General features: G+C 36.1%; 1 pseudogene; it reads left to right on the forward strand.

The window, feature by feature from the left end:
• Positions 1–1,728: 1,728 nt before the first annotated feature.
• Positions 1,729–12,836, forward strand: LOC140502668 (UBX domain-containing protein 6 pseudogene; annotated as a pseudogene).
• Positions 12,837–15,350: the final 2,514 nt, after the last annotated feature.

The following is a 15,350-nucleotide window of genomic DNA, read 5'->3' on the forward strand; positions in this document are numbered from 1 at the left end:
TTTTAAAGGTGATTAGAAAGTATGAGTGTGGGTTGATTATTTTGTGATGATATAATAAAGAAAAATCCATGGAGTGAAAAAAGGATGCATTGAGAAAATGGGAAAGACAGAGGTAGAAGGGGAAATAAAATCCCCTTGATGTGACTGAACCAGAATTCAAGATGCTTTTCTAACTGAGATAAGACACTATGAGAGATATTATGAAAGCACAAATGATAAAATTTTAATAAAAACTGAATATAGGATGAATAAGAGAGGAAAGTCAAGGGCACCACAGGGGCTGCAAGCCTAGGTGATGGAGAGAACAGGGAAGTCTGAAGAGAGGAGGAATTGCAGGAAATGATTTTGAGTTTTATTTTTCACATATTGACTTTAAAGTACTTGTAGGATGTACAATTTGAGATGCCTAATGTGTGTGATTGTGATGAGGGACTTGGGAGAGAAATTTAGGCTGGATATATAGATTTGTGAATCATTTTCATAGAGATGATAATGAACTCATATGAGCTAATGAGATCCCAGAGATAGTATAAAGGGACAAGATAAGAGGACCTTTCCCTGTTCTAGAGCCTTGGGAGATGTCTATGGCTAGTTAACACTAGAGAGATGTATAATGTATTGAAGGCAATATGTTTGAGAAGATAAGGGAATGGATCAAGAGCTCATTTGAAATGGTTGACCTTGACAAGAAGGTGGACTACTCCACTGAAGACAGGAGGAAAGAAGATGTCTGAGTGATACGCGTAGAAGAGAGAAGAGAAAGCTTTCCCTGAATGACTTCAATTATTTTTTTAAACAAGGATGTATACACTGAGGCCTTCATTTGAGAGAGTGGTTGGAGGTGTTGAAATGGGAAGCTTGATAAAAGATGAGAAGTTGTGGAACAATTACTGTGAAAAGTAAAGGAATGAATTAATTAGAAAAAAGTAGTAATGACTGATTTGCTGCTGTAATAGCCCATTTTATATTAGGTAACATAATTTTGTATTGGGCCCAATTAACATGTTTTGGGGGGTTTTTTTGAGTTCTTACAATTCTGTTCTATGTAACATGAACAGGAGGGAAGAAGGTAGATAGTGAGAATAATTTAGTGTGTGGGGTGTGGCAAAGTATGCTCAGAATCAGTGTTTCAGTTTCATGATGTGTTATGGTGGAACTGTCTCAAAGAATTCAGAGTTCAGACCACCTCTAATCCAAGTATAGGCATTTATTGAGATTAACTCTCATGAAGTAGGCTAAATTCCAGGAGGAACCAGCAACTTCAGAGAAAGCAGGATGGATTTTTATAGGGCAAAGATGAAATTACATAACAGAAATTGTGAATATTAAAAGGCAGAAGGGTTTTTTAAGAGATTTGTTAGTAGGGGAAGGTTCCCAGCCACAGTAGAGCTCATAATTCATACAGAAAAACTGATAGGAGAGGGTTATGTACATATAATGTACATATAATAACATTATAATAATGTTTCTCTACATCATAAGTTCACCTAACGTACAGCTTTTGCTATTACTACAACTGCTACTTAGGGAAAGTCCCTTCTATTGTGATCTATATCCTGCTTGGGCATCCTGGTGGTACTGCTTTCTGATTGGCTGAATGTTGTGATCCTCCTGTCTGAGTCTAGTTGGATGTGGTTGTAGTCGACACACCTGCAGTTTCTGTGGGAAATATGAGGAATGGATCTGGGGGCAATGGTTAGCTAGAGACAGTGGCTGGGATGCTAGCACATGGACATTCCTGCTGTTAATGTTGTTCTAGTGAACAGTGAGGCTTATATGAAAAAGTTAGTATATTGCGGGGGGTGAGTGGTTAGGTTAGGATGGTGCTCCTGCTATTCAGAGGTGCCTCTAAGGAAGTTAGAATATTGGTGTTGAAGGCAGTTTTATTAGAATTTCATCAATAGGACGATTGAGTAAAGGGTCCTGGAGTAGAGGGCAGTGTAGGCTTGCATTTAGTTTAAAAAGTATGAAATAAGGAAGGGAGAAGAGTAATAAATACGTGGTTGTGATGGCTTAAGAATTGAAGGGTTGAGGAAGGGAATATCACTGTGACAATGAAAAATCATTATGAATCACAAGTCGTAATAAAATATGGAATTATAGAGACTTACTTCAAATGAAGGAATTTTGGAATATGTAAACATAAAAGTTGATCATGTGGGTGATGGCCAAATCAAGGGTATGACCATCTGTATTCATCACTGAGGTGGAGTAAAGAAAGTCATAAAAACTGGGTTGATTGAAGAACTAGAAAATTAGAATATTTAAAAGAGCATTGAAATACGTATCGAAATATCCTGAAATAAGAACAAGAGTTGAGCACAGAGAAAATCTATATGTCAGGCAATGATCTTCTTAAAAAAAAAAAAATAAGGTAAATGACATGAAGATAGGAGAAAATGGACAAAAGGATTTAGATTGGATAATAAAGTTGGATAGTCTAAATCTCAAAGAACAGAAGTTTCTGAATGATAATAGAACAGAAAGAGGTAAAGTCTGGAGGAAGTGACTGGGAACAAAGAGTATTCAACTCCATCATATTTGCTGAGTTTGGGATATGAAAGAAAATATAACCATTAGTAGACAGAAGGATGACAAGGAGAGCAGTGTCATTTGGAGGAAAGCAGATCTCAGTGAGTATAATATGGAAGGAGTTAGAAAGGAAGAGTTTTTAGATGAAAGGAAATTTTTAAACTGTGGAAAAAAATGTCATATAGGGCACAGTGGAAGAGAGATGCCTATTTGGAGTGGGCCATTCGTGAGGAGGGGTTGGTGGAATTAGATGAAAGAAATGTATTGGGCAGTTGCAGGTGTGCGTTGTATATTGGTAGCCAGGGATTCATAATCACTGGGATGGGGAGAACAAAGAGAATGGGAATAGGGTAAACAATGAGGACTTAATTCAGAGTATCAGAGACATCAGAGAGAGGCATGTGATTATACTATTACAAAATCCATCTTTCAGGTTCAAACTTATGGTAAGTGACAATGTTGTGTCCTGGGAGGCCCAATGCATAATGGGCACTAAATAGGAAAAGAAGGTATGGAAGGCTGTTCAGAAGGTCATAACTGGATTTGGTGAATTCAAGGTGTCAAACCTGGGGTGGTTCATAAGGTCTTGCCTTTGAGGTGAATTGCCTGGGAATTCATTAGCAACTTTTGTCCTGTGCTGGATTTGTTCTATTTCAGTAGTGCACATTTTTGAAAACATACATCTCTCTATATTGTGCTTATCATAATATTAATAAATAGATTCATCACCTAGGGATATTTCAGCTATTAAGGGTTTTAAAGTCTAGCCCTTTAATGTCCCCATAAGGTACAGCCATCACTGCCTTTTTTACTTATTCCCTGCTCAAGAAAGTAGTGGAGGACAAAATATTACAGACCACTAGCTCTGCCTGAGTTGAGGTGGAACTTTCTCTTCAAGTCCCTTCATTCTTTTTCTCCTCCTCTTTTTCCTTCTTTTCTTTTATTTATTTCTTTTATTTTTATTCCAATAAAATGAAAAAGAAAAGTATTGAGCTCTAAAGGGCAAACAGAAAGAGAACCTCACATTTTGTCTCAATTTTGTCTTTGGAAGTTTAGTTATGAAGCATATAGGACAAATCACTTATTTAATATGCCTTGAGGTAGTATCCTTGAAGGGAAGGAAGAAAGGAATAAGGATTTCTATAACACCTACTATGTTCCAGGCACTATGCTAAACACTGTATAAATATTATCTGATTTTTTACCAGCAAACCAAGAGTAAGTTCTAGTTTGCATATTCTGAGAATATATAACTACCTCTCATGTAAGATGACATTCACAGACATTCTCAGCAAAACACTAGGGAATGAGCTCTTTATCTAAACCACAGTGTTTTAATCATGCACGCTTGAGTGTATGTGTGTGTACGTATGCATGTGTGTCTGTGTCTTTATGTGTGTCTGTGATGGTCCCTTTGGCAGTCTGGTGTAGCAGATGAGCTCCTTCTAATGTTATTTTTAAATGTATAAAAGGCATGGGGTTTGAAAAGAAATGAAATATTTTGAGAAATAGTTATAAAATACTTTTAAAGTATTTTAAAACCTCACGTTAAGAACCCCTGATTTTAAAACAAAACCAAAACAAACACACACACAAAAGGAAAATATACCTGTGCAAAGATCCATATATATATATTATATATATGTATACATACATATATATAATATATATATATATATAAAGGGAGTAGTAAGCTTGGGAGGTGGAGCAATTATCACTATAGATAAAGAGAAGGAAGAAGTGAAGAAAAAAGAATCTCAGCTGCTTCTTTCCACATCCTGATGGACTAATCCAGTATACTCATTCTTTGCTCTGCATGACTTTCTCTTGTTGCTGTTGTCTATGTGACTGTGGTTGATATCTGGTCTCATTCAATCTCTTCTCTGTCTTTATGTTGATGCTACCAGAATTCCCCTGGCCTTGGGATCTCATCTTCTCTCATCCCTACACTGCAAATGGCTGAGGTTGTTAATTCTTTGCCCCATCCCTCAATCAGGGAATCAACACATCAATCCCTGAAGTTTACAAAAAAGATTATAAAAGGAATCTTCACTGTGTTTTATGTATGGGTTGAAGATACTTATAAAAGAGTCTGTAAGGCATCAGTTTGTCCTACCAAGTCAACAGCTTTTTGAGAGATAAAGTAGTGAGTAAAATCTGTTTCAAGAAAACTTGGAAAGATATTCTGTTAATCAAAGTCATCCTTGATCATTTAAGGCTAAAAAATGAAAGAAAGCTAGCAAATAAGAAAAATAGAAAAGTTTACAAAAGTAAACAAAAAACCTAAATTTTCCATCAAAGACAAAGGAATCACCGCACTGGGATCCTAACATTCCAGTCACTTGTGTTTACTGGAGAGATAGAAATGGCGATAAAGTGAGCAAACATAAGAAAAGCAGCTAGAAGGGTACATTGTGTGCATCCATGTGGTAAATGTCAACTATGATGACACTGAGGGACCAGTGTACATGAAGAAAACATACCATAGGCATGAAAGAAATCTCAGATCTTGTTAACTATACACAATGATGACCTAGCAAAATCAATAACTGGTAAGTGATGTGTCTACTCCTCTATTTATCCATCTTTTTGAGCCTGCATCAAGAGCATATTTTATAGTTTTATTAATAGAGAATGAGCAGACTTTCATTGGCAATTTTCAGAAATAGCCCATATCTTCACCATTTTACAATTGACAGATGTAAGAGAATGAAACATATCATTATGCTTGTGTTTATTAATAAAGGCTACAGATAGCATGGGACATTTAACTCTAAATGTGAAGTCTCAGTCCAATAACTAATCATCTGAAAAATGACTGGATTGGTCCATGACCTTACTAAAACAACAAAAAAGGTTTTAGTTTAACATAAAGACAACTCATGGTTTCTCCTTCAAGAGACTAATACAAGATATCAATGTTGTCACTTGAGTAAAAATAAGACAAACTATCCTTTAATGAGACATTTTGTCATAGTGCCTTGCAATGTTCATGATAAGAGTAAGTAAAAAGAGCATTTTGTTGATAATTATAGTTTATGAACTATTATCTTTTAGTAGGACAGACAGCTTCCTGGATGGAGACAGAAGACTCATGCTTAAATCCTATATCTATTATTTAATATCTCCATGGCCTTGGGGAAGTCATTTTATCTTCCAAGACCTCAGTTTACTTGTCTCTATAATGAGTCATTGGAACTATATAGCCCCTCTTTAGTCCCTTTTAGCCCTAAGGGTATGGGTCTACTATTGGACAACTAGCCATCCTTCCTTGGACATTTGTTATGACATAAAACTAACTACCTAATGAAACAGTCCAATTCAGTTTTGAATCTCATTTGGAGGGAAAAAAATAGTTTAAATTTGCTTCCCTTTAATATCCACCATTTGTCCTCATTCTATTCGCTTCACTTATGAGAATATTCCTCTTTATAGATCTAATCCCTCTTCTCATTAAAGACAATCCTGACCTCTGAAGACAGCTATCATGACATCATCTAAGTCTTCCCTGCTCCAACCACAGTACAATTTCACCTTCTTCTAGGGTTGGCATAAGCAAGCAATCTCTACTCAATAACTGGATATAAATCTGTATTTGTTTTACTTATTGAATGTGAAATCCATATGCATATTTAACAATTTCATACATTGAGAAGAAGTTTGTCGTTTAACAAGTCTAAATAAAAGGAAAATTATTTTTCTTTTGATCGTCACAGTAAAGCAAAACTTATGGTGATTTTAAGTGACATTTTGAAGGCATGCACTGATGTCCATCTTTGAGTAGTCCTTCGGTATCATTAATTTATTTTGCAAGACATTCATTGAAAATCTGACTATAAGAATAATACCTTGTTAGACATTTTGAAGAATGTGAAGACAATTTCTGACATCAAGAGTTTACAATATGGTAAGGAAGATGCCTTCATATACATGATCACACATTTGCCCAGAGAATATATTTCTTCAATCATCTTTAGTATCCCAGTCCTCAAAATTTATTTAGACTTCAGACCACAAGATACTTATATTATGGAGAAAAGGAAGAAATACAGTTGACAGCAATAACTCATTTAGCACTTTAACATTTCTGAACTTTGCATTCATTATCTCATTTGTTCCTCATAATAATGCTATGAAACAAGCACCATAAGGAATATCATTCCCATTTTGTTGATAGGAAAATTGAGTCTGAAAGTTCAATAGCTTGACAATGTCATATGACTAGAACATTACAGAAATGGGATTCAAACCCAGATCTCTCTCTTCTCCTTTCTCTTCCAGCACCCTTTCCATTCTAACATACAGTATCTCATAGAAAAAGTGAAGAGAATGGAAAAGAGGAAAGAATTCTGTCCAGCAAGAGCCCTTTTCCTGTGACTAGAACTGGGAATGTGGTAGCATGTTGTCAGTAAATTCAGCCAACTGATCATCTTCCTTCTTAATTTTTCTTTCCCTCTCTGAACCATTCATGAAATATACAAATTTCCCTAAAATGTTTGTCATTTGATTTTCAAATTTGAAACAAATTTTCCGAAATTAATTAAAGTGAGTTAATTCTTAATTTGAAATATTTTATTTGATTTCTACTGTAAAGTTGAATACTTTTTTATTCTTAAGTTACTTCTCTTCAGCTACATTTTTAAAACTAGTAGAAAAAAACTGTGTCATCAGCAAGGAAATTATATTGTTATTCAGAAGCAGAAATACAATAAATTCCTCATTGCCTTAGAGCAGTGGTTCTTACCTGAGGCCCATAGACAACCTCTGTGTGTGTGTGTGTGTACATGTTATATGATATATATATATATTTATATACACACCTATATGTATGTTATCCAGTCATTTCAGTTGTATCTAATTTTTTGTGACCTCGTTCTTGGCAAAAAATACTGGAATGATTTACCATTTCCTTCTCCAGCTCATTATACAGATGAAGAAACTGAGGCAAACAATGTTAAGTGATATGCCCAGAGTCATACAACTAGTAAGTGTCTGAGGCCAGACTTGAATTCAGGCCTTCTAGACTCTAGGCCTAGTGCTTTATGTACTATGCCACCTAATTGCCTGGGACACACATATATCTATACATACACACCCACACACAGTCATGCATGTCTATGTGGATATATGTGTAGGTATATATGCAGACACATGCATATATGTGTATTATGTGAATATTATACATGCACTCACATGTATACATGTGTATGTGAGTACATCTTGACCAAAATGCTGGAATGGTTTGCCATTTCCTTCTCCAGCTCATTTTAGAGATGCAGAAACAGACAAACAGAATTGAGAGACTTGCCTGGGGTCACACAGCTAAGTGTCTGAGGCAGGATTTAAACTCAGGGAGGTAACTCTTCCTGACTTCTGGTCCAGTGCTCTACCATCTGCATCACCTACCTGCCCACAAAATAAATAGGAAATAATCAACAGAGGAAAGGCACTAGAATTAAGAGGGGTTGGGACCTAAAGGCTACATAGTCACCATCAACTCCTCAGTCAAAGGATTGAATGAAGCTGGATGAAAAAATATAATTTAATTTCTCCATGCATGCAAAAAAAGAATAAAGAAAATCATATTAAATTTGATCCACTTTCACCTAGTTCCTACCGTTCTCATCCATTTAAGGTAAAATTTTAAAAATAAATAAATATCTTAAATTCAAAATGCTTAGTATCGAGAGTAGAAAGAATCTTTAAGAATGAAACTGAACTACATTTCTATCTGAGATCTATGTGACACAAAGCTGAATGACTGGTAAGTGGAATCAACGTCATGAGAGTAGTAGCTACATTTTTGTCTACCTAGTTCAAACGGACTCTAGTTTGTCTCAGATTACTGAGCATTTTGTTGGCAATAGCACAGTGTCTCTTTAGTTGGAAACATTCAGTTGTCAAATACAGGTCTCTTTTGGACAGCATAATAAGTGATAGCCTGGACTTCATCTGAAAATTAGAATATTCTTATGAAGTTATTGGTACTGAATTGAGTATTAATAATTTTCAAATCATTCATGTACTTTCAAATTTCAAAAATGGAGTTAGAGATCATCTGCATAGCTAACCTACTAAAGGCAGACATATTAGGTAATGTCCCCGGCCTCTTCTATACCTTGTATGCTCAAATCATGGAAATACTTTCTTCCAATGCATTTATTTATTATCTTATGTCACAAGGGGAACATGATTTCGATAGAAATTAATAACTCCATAGGGTAACCAGCTGTGACAAAGACACTCCTTGGCATTGCCTTGATGCTGTGTAAGGGTTGAAAATTGGATGGATGCCTTCCAGCAATCTGACATGGAGAAATTCAATACAGTAACAGAAGATTTAAAAGGAAAATATAGGTCTTCTGTTGAAACATTTGATGTTTTTTTAAAACATTTTCATTTACATTACAGGAATTCTGATATATTCTTTCTATTGACCCAAAGGGTAAAATAAGTAATTCTCCTCAAAGAAGGAAGTCAGAATTTCTCTTTAAAAGTACAAGAACTTTGTTCTCTTTAAAAGTGCAAGATAAGTGCAAAGGATAGGGAAGATGAATATCCTACCAAAAGGAAAAGCAAAAGATTTCTAAGATAAGTGTTAATATTGGGCTACCTGAAGGACAGCAGGAAATAAACTGACTCACAATTGTATAATACATGTATGTTTCAGGATGATAAGCATCTGGATAGCTGTCACCATAGAAAGACTGAGAAAAAGATTTATTGTCCAGATAAGAAAAACTGAGAAAAATTTAGGGTCTAGACACAGCAGAGGAAAAGCAAACATGAAAGCAATGCCACTGGAAATGTATCCTCAACAGTTGCCACATTTCCTGTAGAAAATTAGTCATAGTCTACCTGGACCAACACTATGCTCTTCTAATGATGGGCATTTAACCAGTCTTGCTGAAAGAGACATTATTGCAACACAGAGAATGTGTATTTCCATGGCTAATTTGTCTCTAAGTGAAGTTTATCTCCTATATTATCTCAACTCATCTAGTATATGATTTCCATATACTTAAATATAATTCCATATTCTTAAATTCCACAGAATTTGAGTTGAAATTAATCTTACAGACCTAGTTCAACCCTTACAAAAAAAATAATTCTCAGTACAACACATATGACACAGTGTTGCCCATTCTTTGCTTGAAGATCTCTAACGATAAAGAACCCACTATCTCTTGAGGAAACCAATTCTAACTTTTTTTACTCTTCTGAAATCAAGCCAAAATTTTCTAATTTGCAACTTGAAACCATTCTTCCAAGTTTGTGTGATTCCTTTTAAATGTTTCTATTTAGTCATGGAATATAAGAACAGATTGAAGAAGCTGGGGATTTTAAACATGGAGAAGTGAGTGCTTGTAGGAAGAATGGGTCTTCAAAGACATGATAGTAGTCTTTGAAGAACTGTTACAAGAAGGAAGGTTTAGACTTGCTCTGTGTGGCCCTACAAAGCAGGTCTAAGGATAATTGGCAGACGTTGCAGAGAAATATATTTAACTTCATGTAAAGAAGGAAGGAAATAAGCATTGATTAAATATTACTACATGACAGGTACATTGTGCCAACAAGTGCTGGGGATATTTTAAAAAAACAAAAGACAATCCCTGGCTTCAACAACCTTGCATTCTAACAGGGGAAAACAAGGAAAAAGGACCTGAAAAGCAGGGGCGGGAGGTGCATTTGTGGGGAGAGTAATGTGGGGGACATGATATTAAAGTCTAGAGGAAATTACTAATAGTGACAGGACAAGAGTGAATGTTGTCCAACCTCAGACCTTCCATGAAATAGATGCTCCATTAGGAACTGCCCAATAGAAGAAGGAAGGAGGTCCATGCAGAGGGATATTCCAGGGTGAGTAGGTTGTGGAGATGATAGATTCTTTCAAGAAGAGGATGTCACCCAAAATGAAGGCAGTTCCCATATGAGACAGCATGGTTCTAAGGACCAAACACAGCTAACTGGTTCAGTGGCAAGAGTTGGGCCTAGAACTCGGAAGATTTGAATTCAAATCTAGCCTCTGACACTTATTAGCTATTTGACCTAGGAGACATCACTCAACCTCTATTTGCCTTTTTCCTCAGCTATAAAATTGGGATAACAATTGCACGTATCTTCCAGGGTTGTTGTGAGGATCAAATGAGATCATATTTGTGAAGAACTTGATATATTTCCTGTAACATCATAGGCACTATATAAATGTTCATGGTACTGATGTTGATGATGATGAAGAGAACAATGACATGAAGGCAGGGACAGGCCTGAGAGATGAACATAAGGACAACAAAGCTGTACAAAATAGGAGCGATTGACTAGAAATTAAATGCTTATTTTTTTGCTAGGCACTGTGATATTTAGGAATGGACTACCTCATGAGGAAGGTTAATATGGATGGGGATCTTGTGAATGGTTGGACTAGACAATCTCACTAGTCCTTTCTAAATGTGAGGTCCTATAATTGTGGTAGATGGGTTAGATGTACGATGATAGTAGCTGGAACTGTGATTTCTTTTGTACAGGAAACTTCATATAAGTGAATTTTAGTTTAATAAAGCTGAAGTTTAATTTAATAACACTGAAATTTAGTTTTTAAAAGTTGCCTAGAACACTAAGAATTTAAGTGACTTTGTCAGCATCGTACAACTATATAACATGCAACTACTATATATCAAAGTCTGCAACAGAACCCAGATATTCCTGGTTTTGAAGCTACTATCCAACACTGATTATGTGTGTGTGTGTGTGTGTGTGTGTGTGAGTGTGTGTGTGTGAGTGTGTGTAGAATTCACTTTTCAAGAACTGTTAATGTTTTAAATCTTCTTGAATATAATGATTAATCACATGATTTTTAAATTTCCTCCAGGAACATTTATCTGCTAAAAAGTGGGAATCTAGGAGGCATGTAATGAGTTACTCCTGATTGGGTTAGCAATACAAGAACTATACGACTTCCATTGTTTTCAGAACTGCCCCAGCCCAGGCCTCCTTGAGGCCTAGCCAAAGCCCATTCCAAACTGCCACTGTGAAAACGTTCTTCCAGTACACTGAGGTAGTCATGAAGTTTAAGAGCATGAGACCTCTTGAAGTTAGTGGACATGGTGGGGGAAAAGGACCCCAAGGAAAAATGGAGTCAGTAAGTAACCAAGCAACCTCCCCACAGACTGGCCAATGAGAAGCTAGCCACGATGAAGCAGAAGCAGCCCAAAGTCCCAAGGATCCGTGTACCAGGATGTCATTTAGAATCAGGTAAAGAAGAAATTACAAGCAGAAGCCGCTGTCAATGGGAGCACTGAATCTTCTAGAGGAAATGTGGTAGCTGAGGGTAAAGGGGAGGGGTCCACTAACCTTACGTAACTGAGATTTATTTTATTTATCCATTGCATGGACCATCCTGGGAAAGGATATCACAGGCTCTTATTAAGCACTCAGATCAAGACTCAGTGCCTGCTTCAATTATGAAGATATACACATTGAACAAGGACTGAGAAAAAGTAAAGTTTGGAGTAAAAGCCATTGCCAAATACCTGGGCAACATCCATCTTCATCCAGAAGAGCGAATCAAATTGCAAATTGTAAAACAATGTGTTTCAGGAATTGATCAAATGCCTAGAAAGGGCTAATGAGTTTTCTGAGGCTATCAGGTTTGAGAAAATGACTAGCTATTCTAGAAGAAGACACCTCAGAAGAATTTTATGTGTTGAATGAGTATGCCCTAGCCCAGGTGGAGAAGCTGCAACAGCAACAAGGTCACCTTGCAGAACTGTCCATGCTGAATCTGCTGGCTTAGCAGCCACAAGTTTTCAAACCCTCCTCTATGACTGCCCAGTTTGACCTACCTGGGCACTTTTTCATCCTCGCAGCACTGGAGCTCAAACAGGAGAAGAAACTAAGAGTGGATACCATGGAAGGTCAGTGTGAGCTTTACACCAAAGCCATAAAGGAGAAGGAGGAACAGACGGAAATGTGAAAATGCACATATATCCTCTTATTGGTGCACTTTCCAAAAAGACACACCATCCAGGGTACCTTCTGTACCTGGAAGAGTCTGTACTCTACAGCTTTGTGAAATAGGCAGGACAGAGTAAAAAGTACTGGATGCCTTTTGAACTGCTTTTACAGTGAGCTTCAGTTGTTGCATGAAAAACTTAGTTTTCAACAAAAGTAGGCTGGAGCCTTTAGCTCTTTTAACTTTCTCCTGGGATTCAGTTGTCATGGCAGAAATCAAGACATCAGGAGCTGAGCAGTTCCCAGGAACTCTGAAATCTGAACTTCTTGCTACTATCAAAAATCTTTCATGAAATAAAACCAGACCTGGCCTCAGTCCCACAGGTAATGTATGTTTCCTACTGCTCCCCTCCTGTGCCTCTTTCCTCTTCCCCTTATATCTTCCAGATTCTAAGTGGAAATTAATTAATTCTCATGGCTCTTCCCTTGGGAAGGCAGGGTGCAATGTGGAAATGGAATAGTTCTAGAATGAGGAGAGTTTTCCCCTACACACAGGTAAATTGGGATATCTGGCAGCCCTTTCTTTGCACCCAAACTCTTCATTTTGGGCACTAGGGTCATAAGAGCTTCTCTTGAGCCCAAAGAACATGGCAGAAGACTCCCTACCTATCTTAGAAATGCTGAATTTGAGTTGCTTTTGATATATATGATTTCAAAACTTGCTCTAAGTAGTCATTAATATGCAATTTATTTGACTTAATGTACAGTTTGGGTAGAGAGATGCTGGTCATTTCATTGATGAAGGAGCCAGTCTAGAGCATGAGGGAAGGACTTCCTTGACTGACAGAATTGACTTCAGAACTGGGTTCAGTTACTCTGTTATTTTCTTCTTGTATATAAAATGGAAAAATAAACAAGTAGTATGTCACTACATGGTAACCTATAACACTAAATTCTGAACATAATTAAATAAAATTAAAAAGAATTTCAGAAAACTAAGGTGTCATGGGATTCAAGAGCATATGAGAAGGCATTATTGGCAATATTGATCATGAGATTAAGACTGACTAGGGATGGAAATGAAGTCAGGAAGCTATTGTTAGAGAGATCAAATCTCACATCACACTAAGCAGAAAAGTAGTGACATTGTGCTGGATCTCTTGTTATCCTGACATTGACCCCTTTGGAGGCCATAAGTTGAATAGCATTGAGGCACTGTGGCATATTTTCTATTCCTTTGTCTACTCCTAGTAGTGTCTATGATGAGCTAAATCTGAAGTCACTTCCTCTATGATCCTCTCTGATCTACCCTTCATCCTAACAATTATTCATACTCAATCTTTCCCAAATTACCTGGAATTAGCCATTAATTTATGCAACTTGTAAGTGTGTTATATGACCACAGCAAGGTGGAAGATCCTTGAAGGTAAATTCTGTTTCATTTTTATCATTGTATTTCCAATCTAACACAGTTCGTTTCACCAATTTAATTAATATTTGTATAATTGAATTCTTATTGAATAGTTCTCATGTCTTTTATTATTCCATGGTAAAAGCTCCCTTGCAGATAATAGGAGGTCCCACCTTCCAAAATATTTTTCAGCTCATCTACACAGTGTTTAAATACTCTTATACATTTCTTTTATTCTTGTAAATAAACATAGAACTTATGCTAGTCAACTCACTATTCTGATTAATATTATTTATAGAAAGTGGCAACCCTTTTCAACAGAGGGTTTGTGGTATTCTTTTTTTACTTAAAAAATCCATCTTAATAGTATATTCCCCCAATTATATGTCAAGACAATTTTTAGCATAATTTTTTACAAGATTTTGAGTTCCAAATTTTTCTCCCTCTCTCCCTTTTCTCACCTCTTCCTAAAATGGTAGGTAATTTGAAATAGGTTATATATGTGCTATCATGTAAAACTCATTTCCATATTAGTCACAGTTATGAAAGAAGAAACAGATCAAAAGGGGGCACATAAAATAATAAAGTAAATGGAAAAAAGTATGCTTCCATCTATATTTAGAGTCCATCAATTCTTTATCAGGATATGGGTTGCATTTTCCTTTATGAGTCCTTTGTACTTGTTTTGGATCATTGGCTTACTGAAAAGAGCTGAGTCATTCATAGCTGATCGTCACACAATGTTGCTGATACTGGTATGATGTTTTCCTGGCTCAACTCATTTCACTTTACATTAGTTCCTAAGTCTTTCCAGGTTTTTTTTTTTTTAATTCTGCTGCTCATTTCTTATCACACAATAGTATTCCATTACATCCATATGCCATAGTATGTTCAGTATTCCCCAGTTGATGGGCATCCCCTCAGTTCCCAATATTTTGCCATCACAAAAAGGACTGCTATTAATGTCTTTGCACATGTAAGTTCTTTTCCCTTTTTTGTGATCTTTTTTGGGATACAGACCTAGTAGTGGTATTATTGGATCAAGGGGTTTACACAATTTGGTTGTCCTTTGAACATAGTTCCAAATCACTCTCCAGAATGTTTGGATCAGTTCAGAACTCCACCAACAATGCATTACTTTACCGATTTTTCCACATCTTCTTCCAACATTTATCATTATCATTTTTGATCACATTAATCCATCTTATAGGTGTGAGGTGGTGCCTGAGAGTTGATTTAATTTGCATTTCTCTAATTAAAAGATATTTAGAGCACTTCTTCATATACCTATATATATATGTATATATATATATATATGTATATATATATATGTATATATATATATGTATATATATATATATACATATATATATATATATATTGGATGTCTTCATCAGAAAACTGCCTGTTCACATTCTTTGACCATTTAGCAATTGGGGAATGGCTTGTACTTTTT

The sequence above is a fragment of the Notamacropus eugenii genome, chromosome 4 (assembly GCF_028372415.1).
Source record: "Notamacropus eugenii isolate mMacEug1 chromosome 4, mMacEug1.pri_v2, whole genome shotgun sequence".
Taxonomy (NCBI): domain Eukaryota; kingdom Metazoa; phylum Chordata; class Mammalia; order Diprotodontia; family Macropodidae; genus Notamacropus; species Notamacropus eugenii.